We start from the raw sequence: 19,203 nt of genomic DNA, 5'->3' as shown, positions 1-19,203 counted from the left end.
GCGGCGCGCTAACTAACATACTATGCTCGCAGAGCAATATTTATAGAGACAAAAGTTAAAGTAGAATTCTAGTACATTGATAAATAAAGGTACAAGAGTAAAGGTAAAACGGTCTCTTGGGCATTGCAAATGTACGCGATGATAAAGGCGTATGATCGGAAAATTACTTCAACTTTAATATAAGAATAACGAAAGTGACGCAATTTGAATTTAGAAAAGGTTTGTCGGCAAATATGCAGGTACAAAACTGAACACTATAATCTTACTAATGTATAAGGTAAAGTCACTAAAACCGTTGTAATCGCTAACCGCGAAAACTACTGAACCGATTTTGCTGAAATTTTGCAGACGGATTCATGATACTTCCTAGATGGTTTTAGCATAGTTTTTATCTTTAAAAAATTAATAACAATAGCAATAAATGAACTCGAAGTTTTGCAAAAATACGCCAGCTTTTCATTTTAGTTCAGTAAAATCCGCTAAGTGGCGCATGGCGTCAACAGAAAATCAAGGCTACCTGCAACAGAATTAAATAAGTGTGGTTATAATACGTCGGAGCGTTTCGATAACTGATGCAATCGTGCTTCGGCAGTTCACCGAGCTGCATTGAGAATGTAGATGATAGTCTTGCAGCTGGATATCCCGGTTACGGACGACACTCTTCTCTAAGGGGAAAGGGACCTAGGTTTCCATTCACCCTAAATCTCGACGAGTGCGATAAAAAAAAAGTCATTCCAATCGATGACGTCTCTGGCATATTACCAGGAGACATATCTAGCAAGAGCACAATCTGCACCAACTGTTCAGAGTTGTGTGGCAGTCCCACCATCCCAACTGGTGCAGTCAGAGAATTTTTAGCAACAAATGTAAGCCAGGGAAAACAGCTCTGAGGGGCACGGACAGCCACAACGGCTGACTTCTTAGTCATCGCGTCCCTAGCGCGCTTACCCACATGTCCCCGTCTAACGATGAGCGGTTGGTTATCCGGGGACCGACCCGAAGACGAGATATTCTTTGGTCAGCGGCGTACCTATCTCCATCACAGTCTCCGTACATAGAGACTCCCAGGGTAAGAATCAAGCTATCCGTAGCCAGCTCTTCATTATCAGGAATAATAATAAATAATAGCCTGGAAGTTTCACTACTGGCGCTTTTTAGGGCCATTAGAAGTATTTACGTTCCCTACTTAACCATCAATTTCATCGGTTCTTTTTAGGGGACACCTAAGTTTAAACTACCTTGCCAACAAATATATTTTTACTACATTTTCAGAAGCGATTCGTCGACTAAAAGACTATACTAAAGACGGGCACTATTAAACCAAGTCAGCCATTCACTGGCAGACATCACCTGCAGGGTTGTTCTTCATAAGGCTGGAAAACCCGGTGACTGACGACCCTATATTACCCTCTCGACTCTAAGCATTCAACCAGGAATCACTGATCCTCTCCAAGGTCTGCGCTGGGCAAACTTATAATAGCTTTGAAGGGAAAAAAACTTGAGCCAACGGGACAGCCTCCACTGGACAAGTATCCCTAACCAATCTCCCCGTCTAAGATCACCAAAACAACTAAATCTGCAAATAAAAAAGGTGCTTTAGACACCAACGTCTTGGACGTTATACCGCAAGAAGTTGGGTAAGAGCACTACAACTAGCCCTAAAGCTTCGGACTTCGTAATTTTTCTCCCGATCAGTCTGAGTCTTCAACAGCAAGCCAGAGAAGATCACCCTGAGGTATCCAGGCAGTCACAATTGCTGTTAACTGAAGTCAAGAAAGAGTTAACTTAAGAAGCTCACAGGTCTTTTTTAGGACCATTGGACATCGAACTACCTTGCCAAAAAATTTATTAGAACTTAACAAAGTTGACAGAAAACAGCCTTTAGGGGTCACAAAAATTTTAAGCATGCCAAAAGTCGCAAGAGGGTAAATTGAAAGAAAAACTTTAAATGTATCTAATAAATACAATTTTACTTAGGCGTCAAGAAACTGACGTAGAAAATTTATCGAGATTGGAACAGCAGCGTTAAAATCGACAAACGAAGAATCCATTAGGTGAGAGATCAGCTTTTCATTGTACCCTCACAGCAATCTCCGAAATCTTTAAAGAACCTACTTCAGATTTTTAAGTAAGTAGAAAATGTATTTGTATTTTTGCGGCAATAAAAAATGTACGGTTTAAGGTTTAGGACTTTGTTGCTCTGGTAATAAAGTTGTGAGATAAGAGAAAAAAAAATTTATTTCAAAATAAATTTTTTGGGAGTTTAAAATCTTAACAGCTTTGAAAAATAGCCCGTTTCGTGAATTACACGGAAGAAACTGCAAATCAACGGCTCCTTATGGCCACCGATTATTTTATGGCAAAAAGAACGCACGGTACTTTTCAGCATAATTTTTTTTTTTGAATTTTCACACCTTATTATTTGACCAAATAAACTATATGGATTCCGAAAAAATATGTTTTTAATAAGAAGATTTTTGTTCTTAGGTGTGTCAGGAATATGTGTAAAATTTCCAACTGAAAACATATCAAATTACATAGTAACACACTACGGTGTTTTATTTAGTAAGTCTCGGGCGAAGCCGAGACGGGGGGGCTGCTAGTAAGTTGATATAATTAAAATATATGCTATTCATTTTCATGGTGGCACAGTAGCTCCAAAAAAAGTTATAATTTTTTTCAAGATTTTTTCCGTGTACGCTGATACACGTATCCGCGGAAAACTCTTAATTTTTAAGGCCTGGCGGCCTTCCACACCTTAAAGAATATATAGAGATTATAAGTCGATATAATATGAATATATTCTGTTCATTTTTCCAGTGTCACAAAAGCTCCAAAAAAAGTAATGATTTTTTTCCGATTTTTTCCGTATACGCTATTACGCGTATCCGTAAAAAACTCTTAATTTTAAAGGCCTGGCGGCCTTCCAAAACTTAATAAACCTATAAGGATTATAAATAGATATAATATAAATTTATCTTATTTGCTTGCATCGTGGCACAAGAGCCCGAAAAAAAATTATGATTTTTTTTCTGATATTTTCCGTATACGCTGATACGCGTATTCGCGGAAAACTCCTAACTTTTAAGGCCTGGCGGCCTTCCACAACTCAACAAACCTATAGAGATTATAAGTAGGTATAAAAAAATTAACATTATTTTTTTTTATCATGGCACAAGAGCCCGAACAAAAGTTTTGATTTTTTTTCTGATATTTTTTGTGTACGCTGATACGCGTATCCGTGGAAACCCTTAATTTTTAAGGCCTGACAGCTTTTCACGGCTTAAAAATTCCATAGAAGTCGTCTATGCGAGAAGTGCAACGATATCTGTAGTTTTCTAGCTGAAATAAGCTTATTTAAAAAATTTTAAACCCCAGGGCCCCCCTAGGCCCGATTCGTCCCTGGTGAGGCTACCTCGGCGTGAGGCTTGTTTCAGCTCTATTAGCCGTGCTCTCATAACTCTTCAACAACATCACCCACATGATAGCTTTCAACAAGTTTTTTACCTTTGGACAGACTTTTTTGCTGAAAACCTTTTGTTTCCACTTCTTGAAAGCCAGTACTGATAATTATGACCATTTTTGAAAAGGAACCACATGAATTATTATTAATAATCAACCGAAAATGTTACTCCATCCTGACTTGTGATTAAAGCCTTGCTTTTTTCTAACCCCAAGTGTTTGAATATGAATCTGTAAGATGTCGCGAGCGCTTCACGCCTTATGGGGTAAAGGAGCCTATGGCTCTTAGTGTGCTCGGGTAAGGAAGGTTAACTCCGGCAGGTAATTATTATGTATATACTTTATTACATGTGAGACGCGTTTGGTACAACAGCCCAGGACTTACTACCGCCGTAGGAAGGGCGGGGTAGGCTCATGGGTGAGCGCGCATGTAGACGTTAGTCGCCACGCAGGGCGAGCGCGCATGTGTATATATATATATATATATATATATATATATATATATATATATATATATATATGCCGACTGTGTTGGAGCGAGGGACGGAAGGTCCCCACAGCCTGTAGGGACTATCCCCACCCCTTATACTAGTTAAGCGTGTAACAGCCTACCGATGACTTTAGTCCTTGTTGAACTCCAGACTGAGCCACACTTGTAATCACTGATAGGCTTTGGTTCCTACATTGGTGACCCCTATGTGATTTTGTTCATCGTGTTTGTCGTCATCGACTCGGCACCGGCATTGGTCGCTCGACGTGGTCGTCTTCGTCGAACTGGAGATTTCCGAGCTGGGGCATTTATTGTCGGAGTGTCAGCCACGGTGAGCCTTTTTTTTGTTGCCACCGCCTAAGCAGTTGAGCAAGAGCTTATTATCGCCATTGCCACGAGGGTCATGTTGGCACTTGATACGTCGTCGTCGCCTATCGCGACGCCTCGTTGCCTGATCCGACTGGTGCTCCTGCTCGTGGTACTGTTTCTGTCTTCCTTCCACCGCCAGGATCTGTATTGTTGACCATGTGATGTGTGTTGCTGTCTCGTGTGCACCCATTTTAAGCCTGTACATCGGTCACATGCTCCACCTTCTTCATACCCCAGGTAAGACTTTACCAGGTGCCATTGCGCTGTGCTCGTCTTCGAGGTTCTTGTCTTCGCCCATCTGCACATTATAGGCAGAGTCGTCGACACCTCGGCAGCCGTTTAGCTTTATTTTGTGCTTGGCTTAGTGCTGCGTGCCGAAGGGCTGGCCGTTTTTCTTAAGCCACCTGCTGGTCGTTACAACATGGGCCATTTTTAAAGCCACGTGCTGGCTATAACATCGACCATGTTGCCTCCGCGCCTTCTTGCCACCCTCACATTTTCAAGATCAACCAGCGTATATTGCGTCACGTACGTGTATTTAAATTGTTTTCAAGTAAAATTTAGCGAGTCTAATTAATTTATATAATTAAGTGACATCGCGAGGACTTCAGTTTCATTATCAGTATCATTATAAACACACATTTTGTCTTGTCTTTTAAACTCTATTGAAACTGCGTGCAGCGCTGTCTCTTTTTTAATACAATTTATCATCATTTGAAACTTTTATTGACTGTTTTGTAATTTTTATAAATTGACAACTTTATACTTATTTTATAATACATATTGTACTATACTGAGTATAGTACAACCTAATGGCCCATATGGCTTATTATTATTGTTATTGTCTAAATTTGCTGTCATAGTACGATTGATATGTGCGAGACTCAACGGTGGAACTTATAATTGGAGTTTAATTATTTTAAGCATTCTTTTAAAAGCTCGATATTATACCTTCATAAGGGAGGCGCTGTCGCTCATTACTTTGGTTTTTTCCAAATGTTTATATTTATTCTTGTGTTACGTGGGAATTGTGGAGTTTCGGGGTGTAAGGGGATTGAATACACGTGGAAGAAAGTATATGTTCGTTTATTAGAGTCTCAAGGCGAGAGCAGTCGCGTGCGTGGCGTTAGGTTCGGAGGCTGATCGGAGAGAGAGAGAGCGGGAGAGCTGATAACGCTCTGGCCCGCCGCCGAAAGGTGATCATCATACTCTGTATCCGCTGCTCATGCGCCGTGAGAGGTGAGTCTTGGGCGCGAACTTACAAAGGTTCTAGATACTGTACGTCACACGTCCGAGGCCACGCGGTCATCGTCCTCGATGGCCATACTGGTTTGTGTGTGCGAGTATATTTGTGTTATGTTGTCTGTGAATTATTTGTGTATACATAATTGTTCTTGTTTGCGGTGCTCTCTTTACATTATTTTTGTATAATTATATTCTTTGTATATTTACTATTTATTTAATTATTCTTAGTATTTTTTATTTATTTATTTATTTATTTATTTTTTTTTTTTGGTACACATCTTATGTATAACCTTTTTTTATTACATCGTCAGTCTCAATGATCATCGCGGATTGGTTGTTAACTGAGCTGGTAGTCTTCTGCCTTCTGATCCTACCCGCTCGCCCAGTAGCACTTGTACCTCTCGTGCATTAACCATGGCCCTCTGGGTTGACAAGTCTTGTAGTACTGAGTTGGTGTTTCCGCGGTTCCTCTCCCGTCCGCTTGTAATCATTCTCAAACCTTCAAGTATTATTGGACCCCCCCCCCCCATTTTAAAAATCCAAAAGATCCGGCTGCCACTCCTAGTGCTATTTCCGTTGCCAACAATGCGTATTCCTTCCAATTTGAGAATTCCTCCTTTGTTTGTACTAACTCGTGTGCCCGTTGGAGTATATCCGCTAGCTTAGTACCTGTTTTTATCCTATCGTCAAGTCCGTGCTCCTGGTTATCGAGTTCCTGTAGTCCGTCTCTTTTTATCACTGCTTCCATTAATTCCAATAACATACCTCCTTTAATCCCGTTCACCTTTTATAGTATCTTGCACTTTCAAGCTCCATTATGCGATTTTCACCTTTCTCTTGTCCTGGATCCAGTCTTGTATCCGATGCTTGAGCTATACAGTCCCTTGCTAAGCTGACTACCCCAGAATCCACCACCTTCAGTGTCTTGTGTTCGGTGTGTTCACACTGTATGTGGACTTTGTCCTTTCTCGTGGTAGTAAAGGCATGTTGGTTTTTAGCATGGAGACGTGTCCAAAATGTGCCCTTTAACTTGGCTAATATTATCGGACATTCTTCTGGTTTCTTCACTGCAATCCCCAATATGATACGTATCTCACAGGGGTGGTCCTCTTCGACTTCCTGTGTTGGCTCCATTTGTGTGCATTTTCGTGTTTTTCCTAGTCTTTTACATAGTCTTATCACCTCTTGCGGGATTGGCGTAAATCTTTTTTCACTAACACTGCTCGCTATGTATTCGTATGTTGGCTGTAAATATGCCACTAAATCCGTAGTATTTAAGCTTTTTTGTTCCACTGGCAATGATGATATCCTAAGAAGGTCCAATTTTTCTTTCGTAACCAGTGGTATCCGTATGTAATATATTATTCTGCCGTTAAATGCCATGGTCGTTATTTCTGAGATTTCTCCAATTTCTTCTTCTGTAGTTATATTTTTGCTTACTGCGAACTGTAGATCTGGTCTCAGCTGCTCTGCCAAAATTTTTGCTTCCAAAATCGCTCTCAATGCCGCATCTGGTATATGTGTCGGTCCCCGACTCGCCAAGTATATTATGTCCACCGTTGTTCCAAATTTTGTTAAGAGTTTCTCGGCTAAGTTCTCAAATTCGCCCACCATTTCTGTAACTCTGTCATAATTGCCGAAGTACTCTGCAAAAAATTTTAAACCTTCTTCCGTTATTCTTCCAGCTTTATCTTTAAACGTTTTTATATCTTGAAGGTATTCTTCATGGTTTCCATATGTTATGACTCTAATTTGTTCCGTTAAGTACTTAGTTGTTTCCATTGTGTTAGTCGGGATCGCCTCTACTAGCCTTTGTATTTTCTCTTTTTCCGCGTCAGTCACACCCCCCTGCAGCGCCTGCACCGTCTTGCTTTGATCATCGATCTTTTGGCCTACTACTGTTCTATATGCCTCTTTTACCCTATCCAAGGCCGTTAGGACTTTTCCTGCCGTGTACTCTACTTGTTCTATACATTCGTGTTCCTTTTTTATCGTCACCCTGCACTTCCATTTTGCTTGCTTTTTCGCGTCTAAAAACGAATTTACCTCCTCGACAACGTCATTCCAATCTACATACCATATCATTTTCCAAGTTGATGCGACTGCTTGGACTGGGCCCAAGCTCTCCACCAATATTCCAGGGTTTCTTTCAATTTCCTCTATCTCTCCAGGGAGCTGTGTCACCGGCATGGTTTCAGCCATGAAACATAAGATTTGTATTTTTTTTGTCCATATTGTTTTGATTGCTGATCTCGTAAGTCGTCCGAAGGCCACGCTTACGAGAGAAGTATACTATTTTGGTCTTGTTGTTTCTGATATCTCGTTTTTTTTTTTTTTTTTTTTTTTTTGGCTTCTTACTCTGATGCGATTTGTTTTTGTTATCCTGCTTTATTCCCCGAGTTCCCTATTATCTAATAATTGGGTTTTTATAACGCATGCTTTCTTGATTTTGTCCACGTGTGTAATTCTTGTTTCATTGCCACGTTTCAGTTTTATATTGTGGTTTTTGTAATTTATTCCTACAATTTCGTATGGTCCTTCGTAGTGATCCTCATATTCCTTTCTCGGTTCTTTAAGAACATAGACCATTTTCCCTTCCATGAAAAATCCTGTGTTCAATTTTTTGTCGTAATAATATTTGGACCTGTACTTCGCTTAAACTTGATTCATGGCTGCTATTGTCCTTAGCCACGTCATTGTTTTTATTGCGTCTTCTACTTATTCATCATACGTTTGTTCATTCATTGTTTTCTTGAAGCTCGATGGAATTCTGGCTGGGTAGCCCAGCAATACTTCTTGAGGCGCTATCCCCGTTGCTGAGTGTTTTGTCGAATTGTAAGCGCACATGCACATGCCCAAATGATCGTCCCAAAAGTCATCTTCATTTACGTACGCCTTTAAATATTCCGTTGATGTATGATGCATTCGTTCTATTGCGCCGTTACTCTGTGGATCGAAGGCTGTTGTTCCCATTTTGTCTATTTTAAATACCCTTGCGAACTCTTCCAACAGTTTGTTTTGGAAATGTGCCCCTCTGTCTGACAGCATTTTCTCTGGGGCGCCAAAGTATGCAATTACTCTGTTTAAAAGTGCTTTTGCTGTTTCTAACGCCGTCGCTCTCTTTACTGGTACAAGAATTATATATTTCGTGAGCCAGTTCTGAATTGACAATATGTGACTATTGCCATGAGCCGATGGTTTGTTTATCGGGCCATAAAAATCAATTAATATTTTTTCAAATGGCCTAGCTGGTGTATCTGTTACGACTAGAGCCTGTTTTGTTCTTACTCTAACAAGTTTTTTAGATTGGCATGATTCACAACCTAACACGAACTGACGTACGTCCGGTCGCATATTTCACCAGTAATAGTCTTTCGCAATTTTGTTGTGAGTCTGGTTCATACCTCTGTGGCCTCCTACCGATGACTCGTGGTATTCTTTGAGTACATCAAATCGTTGCTCCACAGGTGGTACTACTAAATTATTCAAGTACAACACTGCCGATATTTTTGTGTTTTCAAAGGTGTTTTCAAATTGCTCTGCGAAATAGTCCCACTGTGATATGCTTAGTATTGCTAGATCTCGTATAATACCTACTGACGTCAACTTGTTAAACAACATGAGCTGTTTTAAAGACGATATGCATTTCTTAATATCCGATTTTAATCCCACACTGTCAAAGTGCTCTTTCACGTATAACTGCATTACTGATACTTTTCTTGCTCTAGATAGGAAGACCTCTCCAACCCTCCTATTTTCTTTATTCATGGCTGTTGGATTTATATAACCTCTCTCGTGAAGCGCGTCTATGGCTTCTGTGTCCGGTATATTTTCTGTTATTGTACAGAAGGCTAAGTTGTCAATGTATCTAAATGGGTGTTCATTTATTTTCTTAAGCCTTTGGAATGGTGGTATATCCTTATCTTCCTCTGGCTTCTAGGGTGGTTTTTGTACTGGTAGTCGTGTCCGGCAAGCTCTGTACCTATCTAAACCTGGTATACTTATATTGATTTCGCCATCATCTGTGCTTTCGGCATTATCACCTGCCACCATGTTCGCATTAAGTAACTCCTTTCCATTTTCATCATTGCTAACTTCTTTTTCGTGACTTTCATTGTTTACGTCGTCATCTGATATTTTTGGTGTTTCTTGTTCCACTATTGGGCTAGGCTCATCCGGTGGTTCCGGTGGAGGTGGTGGCGGATCGCGCTTCTTTGGTATTCGTTTTTCTTTTGATCCAGAATCTGACTCATCACTCGTCTCGTGATCTGTTTTGTTGTCTTCCTTTGTTTTCTTATTAACTCTACCCTTGATTTTCTGTCTCGTATATGGGAACTTGTTTTCATTCCTTTTCCTCAATGTTGCTCGTCTCGACCCTCGTACTATCTTACTGTCTTCATCACTTGAATTTTTGTATAATTCATCCATTGATTTATAGCGTTTTTGTCCTTTTTCGCAGAGTGCCTGATAGAGCTCCGGCTAATTCCGCATGTGCTCATATTCATCTCCTTTTATTCCTGTGTAGTGATGACACATTGGAGGTCCATCTCCATTTACGTAGTGAACACATATGTTCTTTTTGAACTCCTGAGAAAAGACAAAAATGCACTCTCCATCCCCAAACTCGTAATCCTTCCTCAAAATTCTCTTAATGTTTTCCGGGTCGACGCAGTTTTTAATATGTTCAGAATGCAGTAAGATTTTTCTTAGCTGCTTTGCTGTTAAGTCCAGATCGAACAGTACAATAAGACTATAAAACAAGCAATTACCATCGCCCTTTACATCTAATAAATCCCACTCTTTCCATGGCTCTGCACAATTTCCGTCTGATCAACGTTTTTGCTCATTAAGTGCATCGTTTGAAATCAATTCGTTATTTTTGCTTGATTCTTCATCATTCAAATTATCGAACGCCCCAGACGTCTCACCATGATTTAAGGATAGCCTTTCTCCCTGATTATCCCACGAAAGATTTGCTCCTTCGCTGCTGGTCTTGCCTTCACTTTTCTCTTCCTCACTTTTATCTTCTGTACTTACGGTTCCCTCTTTTTCTTTGTTTCGATCACCTTGTTTACTTGAATCCCTGCTGTTATCTTCTACCTCCCATACATCTATTCTGACTCCTGGTTTTCCCTCTACCTCTCTTTCTCTGATGTCGACAAAAACTTTTTTTTTGAGTCTATCTGTCTTTTTTTGTAACATGCTGGTAAGGTCGTTAAGTTTTTTTGGATCCTTTTTTGCAAAATAGTTAGACTCTTTTTGCCTTTCTCGTCGTGGGTTTTCTGATTTTTTTTCTTCCCCGGACGTTCGATCCTCCGAAGTGCTACGACTTTTTGAGCTTCTCTCCCTACTGTCGTCTCTCTCTTTCCCATGCTCTCATCCGTTCAAGCCTATTTCAATTTCCTCCAAATTATTGTGTTTAATTTCTGGTCTTTTTTCCCAATCCACTATTATATTTTCTTCAGTCTGTGTGTTTTTTACAGGAGTGACAGAAAAATTCTGTCTAATTCTGTTTAGAGTGTCGAGCTGCCTTTGTCTTTTCTTCCTTTGCTTTTGCCTTGTTTTGTGGTCTATGACGACATAAGGTGTGCTCGTTTTTTGTACCCCTTTTATCCAGCCCTTCTCTTTCTTCATGTGCTCTAATTTATTCTTTAGTGGCCCCTGCGATAAGATTTTCTCTTCAGTTTGTTGTTTTTCCTCAACTTTTTCTTCCAAACACAATTCCACTTCAGTCTTTTTCTTCCTGGGTTTTTTATGTGATAAATCTGAGTCTGATTCCACTACTACCTTCTTTAACTTACCGTCGATCCGTATTTTTGATTTTGCCCTAATTTTAAACATACGCGCTGGTGGGCCATCACTTACTACACCCTCTTCCTTCTCTTGTTCATCTGCCATTTGATACAGTTCTATTCGTGGTAGTTCTGGGTTCTTTTCGCCCTCTTTTACGACTGGATTTCTTGAAAGAGCATTTGGTGCGTTGTTTGAAATACCTGGGCGATAAATTATATCGAAATCGTAACCACGCAACTCTGCCTTTAATCTGTTGAACCGAAATGTCGGGTTTTTTGGACGTGTTAAAATGTTTCAACGGCTCGTGATCCGTAACCACCGTGAACTTCCTGCCATACAGATAAGGTCTAAACTGTTCCTTTGCAAAAACTACTGCTAGCAACTCCTTATCATACGTTGGATATCTAAGTTCACTACCCTTGAGGCACCGTGACGCGTATTCACATGGTCTATCCTTACCTATCTCTCCCTGACTAAGGATTGCTCCGATGGCATAATCCGACGCATCTGTTGTAACAATGAACGGTTTACTTAAGTCCGGTGCTGTTAATACAGGTTCCGAACATAGCGCATCCACTAGTTTTTTAAAAGCCTCTTCCTCTTTTTCGCCCCATTTAAACTCCGTATTCTTCTTTATCATTGTAGAGAGTGGTCGCGCTATCTTTGCATAATCTTTTATGAATTTCCTGTAATATCCCACGAATCCAAGAAACTGCTTAATTTTCCTTGAATTTGTCGGTCTTGGATATTCTTTTGCGGCTTCGATCTTCTTCGGGCCCGTCTTTATCTTACCATTTCCAACCACGTGACCAAGGACTTTTGCTTCCTTCTTCAAAAATTGACATTTTTTTGGCTCTATGGTCATGTTTGCTTTTGCCAGTCTTTCTATTAATTTTTTAAAGCGTTTTTCATGTTCTTCGAGAGTTGCTGCGAACACCATAATGTCATCCATGTATACTTCAATTTCTCGCCCTTGTAGATCGGCTAGAGCTAACGTTATCGCCCTCAGGAATGTATTTGGTGACTCTGAGCACCCCATTGGCATACGTTATATTGATAGTGCCCGTCGGGTCCCGAGAATGCAGTTTTATGCACGTCCTCTTCTTGAATTTTAATCTGGTGGAATCCACTCTTCAAATCAACTACTGTGATGTACTTAGCGGCCACTAAGTGCTCCAATATGTCGCTTTGAAAGGGTAGTGGGTAACAGCTTCCAACAGTTATTTCGTTCAGCTGTTTGAAATCTGTGACCAGTCACCACCTTTTCTCGCCGTTTTGTCCTGGCGGTTTAGGCACTATCCATATATTTGAGTTATATGGGGACGTTGATGGTTCTATTATATCCAAATCCATCAATTTTTGAATTTCTCTCCTGATGTTTTCCTTCACCGCAGGCGGGTATCTATATCTTCTGACCACTACTGGCTTATTTGTTGTAGTCTCTATTTTGTGTTTAATCAAATGAGTTGTTTTTAACGGTTCTCCGTCCAACCCAAACACAAACGGATTCATCGATATTAATCTTCTTACGTGCTGTAACTCTTCTTCGTTACAGCTCTCAGTGTCGATCAGTGTCATAATTTTTTCAATTCTTTCTTCGACACTTTTTATATCACAGTCTTTTTCCGCGTACGTGTCGATTTCTTTATCTCCATCTACGCTTTTATATCTCAATCTGTATTTTTTTTCTATTTCTTTTTCTTCCAATTTGACTTCCTCGAGCAAGCCTACAAATGCAGTCTCTTCTTCTCAGGCGCCGTCCCCAACGTTGCCAGTTATTTCCATTTTCTTCACTTCTTCGCACTCTATCAGATCCACTTCCGGTACTGTAATTCTCCTTTTTTTGTTTGAAAAATTCACGCATTCCGCATATATTTTACCTTTATTATTAGTGCCGTAAAAGTCTCCAAAATGCACATGTTCTCCCACATCTTGAAGTGGCACAAATCCAACTTGAATCTTTCCGAATTCTTTTTTGACTCTTGCATATATAACCTGCCTGGATCTCGCTGCTATCTCGAAATATTCTGCCGTCTTCAGTGGGGTTTCTACACCACCTAGGCTAAGTGTATTTGTTTTTGCGCTCACCTCGCCATTGTATTTTTTAAACATATCCCATCCAAGGATTCCGTCTACTTCGATCAGAAAATCCTGCGGGACTACATGGAAATGTGCACTTCATACCATTAATCATTGTGTCCACCGTGCTTTTTGTTTCACGTTCTCCATGAGTTACTCCAATTATTTTTACTTTTACATTCTCATCCAATGGCGAATTTTCTTTTATATAATCTTCTTTTAGTATCGAGATCTCAGCACCCGTGTCAGCATAGAAATCTGGTCTTTTAATTCGGAAATCTTCACTCTCCAGCGTTACTGTTGGCGGTCTGCGTCCTACTGCTGCATAGTTAATTAGTACCGTCGTGACTTCTTTCTTGTCTTCTTTTCCCATCGATATATTTTTATTTTTTAGATTTTTTTTTTAAATTTGGTTCGATTTGTTGACGAGTATTAATTTTGTTTTCGTTTACCTCCTTTCCCCACACCTCCGACTGAATGGGTTTTTCTTCTTTTTCTCCAATTTTTACATCGTTTACTTTTGGTCCTTTAAAATACGTAGCCACTTTTTCCTGATGCTCGATGTTGGGGGAGTACTCCGAGCATCGTTCTAAAAATTCGACTTCTGTTTACTAGAGATATCACCCCGTCTAGGTTCAGCCTCCCTTGCGTCTTGTGTCCCGTTTGTGTGTCTAGGCTCATAACGCTCGTTACTTTTCCAATCGTAATTATTTCGGCTATCATCCCTACCACTGCCTCTTTGGCCGTTATTTCTTCCGTTCGGCTCATAATATCTGTTATTACTATTATTATTGTTATTATTTTCGCGATAAGCATTCCCTTTTTCAAAATCTCTTCTATATCTGCCGTAGTTGTATTTATTCTCTGCTTGAGCCATATTATTATGTCTGTAGTCCCCGGGTCTTCTTCCGCTATCATTATATGATCTTGCACTTCTTCTTTCTTCACCCCTATCCTGGTACCTTGTATAGTACGGTGCTCTGGTCTCCTCACCGCGACCTTTCTTCACTAGCAGCCCCTTATCTATGTCGTGCCACAATGAACGACACTCTTTTGCTTTGTGCCCGATTCGTCCATAATAGTAACACTTGTTTACCTCGTCTTCCCTTTTGTTAGATTCTTTTTTCCATTTCTCATATTTATTGCTGTCTACTCGAGGTGACTTCATAGCCACCATATCCTCGACTTTCAATGACAATGTAATGGCTTTTGTTAGCGTCATGGGCCTATGCATTGAAACTTCGTGGTTGTACGGGGGATTAAGGCCTTATATATATTGGGTCACTACTTCTTTTTGAATATTTTTCTTAACTCCCTACCTTAACATTTCAGAAACTTCAAAGTTTGCTTCTTAAAGCCCCATGGCCCTGTTAAACAACTTTTGCATGCGATTTGAGTATCCTTCTACAGATTCCTTATCCCTTTGTTGTTCCGACCTAATTTTTGCCATAACTGTCTCTGTGCTCCTGATGGCCCCGTACCTTTTCGTAACCTCCTCGAGAAATTCTTTAATAGACTCAAACTGTGTGATTCTATCATTCAAATGTGCTGCCGCTCGACTTTTCAGCCTGCTGGATAGCGTTGCCAATAAATAAAGGAGGTCTCTGTCGTTCACCTGCCAGCCTATTATCCTTACTACCCTTGTGAACGCCGTTAGATTTATAGGGTCCCCTGTAAGTATTGGTATTGTGGGGATTATTGTGCTTAATTCTTTAATTGAGTTATTTATATTCCTCTCATACTCCCGGTGATGCGGCGATCTGTGTGTAGATCCACCTGTTGTTTGCTCCCACCTCTCCTGGTTATTTTTAAAATTTTCGAACTCCCGCATCGGTCTAGCTTTCCTTCTATCTCTATTGTGGAATTCTCTTTCATTTTCTCCCCCCTCCCTTTCTGGCCATCTCTGGAGCAACTCTGTCTCCCTTCTCCAATTGCCAAGCTGATTCCTAGCGGGCCCCCTATCTGACTCATCCCCTTCCTCTCCACTATCATCACTACGCAGGGGCTCTATATATGATTCTGAGGCTTCGTTTCCTCCAATTATTTGCTTAGGACCCTCTTTTTTTATCTCTTAGTACGCCCGTCTTCATGCCCTTAAAAATATTTCCAATTAAGTCTTTTGTTTTTTTGTTCGACTTTTTTAACTCTTTGACCGCCTCGGGATCGTGGCAAAATTGTAACCATAAACTGTCGTCTGTTACGACCTCCGCGTCTGCTAAGCGGTCCACCGCCCCACCTACAACGTTATCAATTTTTCCCGACTGCATGTTGTTTTATTCGCTTGGTTATTTTTTTTGTGTTTTTTTTTTTTGTTTGTTTGGTTGTATTTGTTTGTTATGGGCCAATTTGATAAAACTTATCGCCCAGCAGTAATATTATTTACCGTTTATATAAATTTTATCTACCTGGACAGTATTGTAAGCAGTATGATCTAAAGCATTTCCGTGTCCGTAAACAAAGTGTCTAAAGAAAAATATTGCTACCAGAGGGTGCGTTGTGTGATGTAGTTTCGTGTTTTGGCTCTCCCTTGTTTTATTTCCTGACGGTGCCCGCCTCCTGGATGGCTGCTGAGCGCCCACGCTGGTACTTGACACCTGCTCGTTTCTCACGTGTCTCGCCGCGTGTGTCTTCTGAACACTGTATTTTTTTCTTTTCTTGTTATTAGTCACTGTTTCTTCTTTAAATTCTTTTTTTTTTATTTCACTTTTTTTTCACGATAATTTTTTTCATTTCCACTTACACTACACTGTGGGTGCTTCCCGACGACGAAAGAAAACCAAAAAAAATTTTCTATTACTTTGTCGTACACAACTCGCCACACGTCGAGCGCCAAAAATTGGGGGTCGGGTTATCTACAACCTCCTGTTACGTGGGAATTGTGGAGTTTCGGGGTGTAAGGGGATTGAATACACGTGGAAGAAAGTATATGTTCGTTTATTAGAGTCTGAAGGCGAGAGCAGTCGCGTGCGTGGCGTTAGGTTCGGAGGCTGATCGGAGAGAGAGAGAGAGCGGGAGAGCTGATAAAGCTCTGGCCCGCCGCCGAAAGGTGATCATCATACTCTGTATCCGCTGCTCATGCGCCGTGAGAGGTGAGTCTTGGGCGCGAACTTACAAAGGTTCTAGATACTGTACGTCACACTTGTAAAAAAAAAAAATTTTTTTTAATTAAAAAAAAAAAAAAAAAAAACTAGCGGCGTGCACTCAATAATTTCTGTATTATAAAAATTGACATGGTTTTGTTACCAATATGTTTGCTGGACTTCGGCTCCAGCTGTTAAGAATATTGAAGGATGTTGTAAATGATTAACACATTTACGTTTATAAAAGTCATAGGAAAATGTAAAAGCGATTACTTTGATACTTTACCTTCACTAGGAGATAATTTTTCAAGTAATAAAAAAAAATTTCAGTTTTTATGTGAAAATTTTTTAATATTTTTACAAGTTTCAACTGCGTTCAAACTTGAAGGGAGTACTGTAAAGGCTATCCCCACCCCTCATAGTAGTCAAGCGTGTAACCACTTACCGATGACTTTAGTCGTTGTTGAGCTCTAGACTGAGCCACATTTGTAATCACTAATAAAGCACGCACACATATAAAGAAGTCTCTCCGCTCGTTCCAGTGCCTTCTCCCACGACAATATATATAGTAGGGCTTTGGTCCCTACACGCCAGAGATACTTACTAATCGTATTATACGGGATATACACATAGCGCTGTTGGAGTTTTCTCCAGTATTGTCTTGCAATTACACGGGCTTGCGTGCATGTGTGTGTTACCAATACTTATATACGTATATGGTTTGTAAGCTTTTTGTAGCACATACTCGTAATGCTATAAACACATGAGTAGAGATGCTTTCGTGCATAAAATTATTGAACTAACGCATGTGCAGGTCGTATGGGCTAACTGCATAGGTGCTTCAATGCTGTGATACCATTTTTTTTCTCTCCATGTGGCAAGTAACTCATTAAATAGCATATTTTCTAATGTTAATCAGGTAGTGTACATTTAATTTAAAAATTAAGAAGCTTTGGATTCATCACATAATGGATAAAAAATGAATCTTAGAAGTAAATTTTGCTTTTAATTTTGAGAGAGGCAGCTATTTTAGTTGTCGTTAAAATAAAATTCCGTAATTTACGTGTGAGACACAAGGTAGACCAGAAATACATATACAGAAGTAGATAGAGGCTTTTTTAGAAGAATCATAGCACCACTTTTACTAATCACTCCTTACAAAATCACTGACTCAGCTTTTACACGCTACCAGAAGTATTATCAAAGGTTGACAAAATTAATGGCGAATGTTGAATAGTTCAGGTTTCTTGTGTAATTTTTCATAAGTCAAAAATTGATATAGAACTCAAATAAAGTTTTCTTAATAAAAAGTAGTGAAAAGTTTTAAAATCATTAAAAATTTATGTTTTAGTAAAATGTAAAAATCTCAATGACAATATATGTGCCCAGAGACTATTTTTATTTGTATCCATACAAAAATGGTTTTAATATTCAATTTTAAACCTAGTTTCCACGTAGTGAATGGCAAACTTGTTTGAAGTTTAAAAGATGGAATGAAATTTTTTTTTAATTATTACGCCTTTACAGAAAAATTGTATTGCTACACTTGAAATAAGTAGTACATAGATTGAGATGCACATTATGGAATGTGTTTCAGTACAACAACTATGAATACTTTAAGTCAAAAGTTTCTTATAATTCTTACATTTATGATCCATAATATTCTATACTGGCATACTGCATGAAGTATATGTTGACATTCATACATGCTGTTTTATTATGATGTAAATGAAGTTCAATAGCTTCAATTTTCAAGATTATTTTACTTATTACATAAGTCACATTTATACCAATTTTTCAGTTTTAAGCCTAATGTACCAATTTTACCTCATGAAAAACTTTCAGAACAGAATTTTATAGAATCGCTTGAATTACTTCCTGCTTATTTTGTACATCTTGACCTATCTTGAGTGGTACGTGTTAATAAAAAATCGATTTTTATTTAAGAAATCAAAGACATACCTTCAGTCAAGCAATACAACGTATAACATCCTGGCTAGTTTTGTCAATTATAAACTCTGATCTAGTAATGTCTCTAGATTTAAGGCATATGTCACGCATACATGTCTGTTATCTACTGTAACAAAATTGTAGATTGCAGAATCCAACTTCCAGTAAGTCAAAGAACTTTAGCCTCAAGAACTATCTTTCATTTTTGTATTCATGTTTTATACAAATCTCAACTCAAGCAATTAAGCGTCCAGAAGCGGTTCTATAGTAACACATGCAACGTAGTTGCCAAAAAGGCTGTTTTGTAAATATTCTATTTTAGCATTTTTACAATACGTAAGTATACAGCAACTTACACTACTGCATTGTCAAGAAGTACATTTAAGGGCGCAGATGCAGCATACCGTCTTCTGATTCTAGATCTGAAAATGGGCCAGGTGCAAGAAGCTGCTAAGCTTGCTCACATGGCCGCATCGGTTTCACGCATTCCCTTTGAAAACTATTCCTTATGTGTAAAGTGTTAACCCTCAAGTAGCGCATCTAGCGGATTTCAGTAGAACTAAAATCTGACACTTACAGTTTAGAATTAAGTGGTGCCAGTACTGCAAGTAGTTAGAGCTTAGAGCAATAATGCGTAATTATGAGGCTCTTTTACCGTCAAGCTTGAATCAGATGGCGCCAGGGCACGTCGCGGCTGTCATACTTACACACCGTCAAATTTACAGTTGTGTATTG

General features: G+C 39.5%; 1 protein-coding gene across 2 annotated transcripts in view; it reads right to left on the bottom strand.

The window, feature by feature from the left end:
- Positions 1–18,928, bottom strand: part of LOC106641213 (RNA-binding protein 5) — a 153,112-nt gene extending 134,184 nt beyond the window's left edge. Inside the window, exons 1-2 of one of the 2 annotated variants that reach the window (XM_089595695.1) lie at positions 18,825–18,928; positions 18,481–18,730 (exon numbers count right to left, since the gene is read on the bottom strand). The gene's annotated coding sequence lies outside the window, so the exon portion shown is untranslated. Of the gene's footprint in view, positions 1–18,480 lie in introns of both variants that reach the window. The other variant, XM_014355547.2, reaches the window with a different exon arrangement.
- Between the last annotated feature and the right edge of the window lie 275 nt (positions 18,929–19,203).

The sequence above is a fragment of the Copidosoma floridanum genome, unplaced genomic scaffold (genome assembly GCF_036245765.1).
Source record: "Copidosoma floridanum isolate Cflo_tuat_1 unplaced genomic scaffold, Cflo_Japanese_pri ptg000027l, whole genome shotgun sequence".
NCBI lineage: Eukaryota > Metazoa > Arthropoda > Insecta > Hymenoptera > Encyrtidae > Copidosoma > Copidosoma floridanum.
The sequence above is the reverse complement of the archived record's forward strand: the minus strand, read 5'-3'. Positions and strand labels throughout refer to the sequence as shown.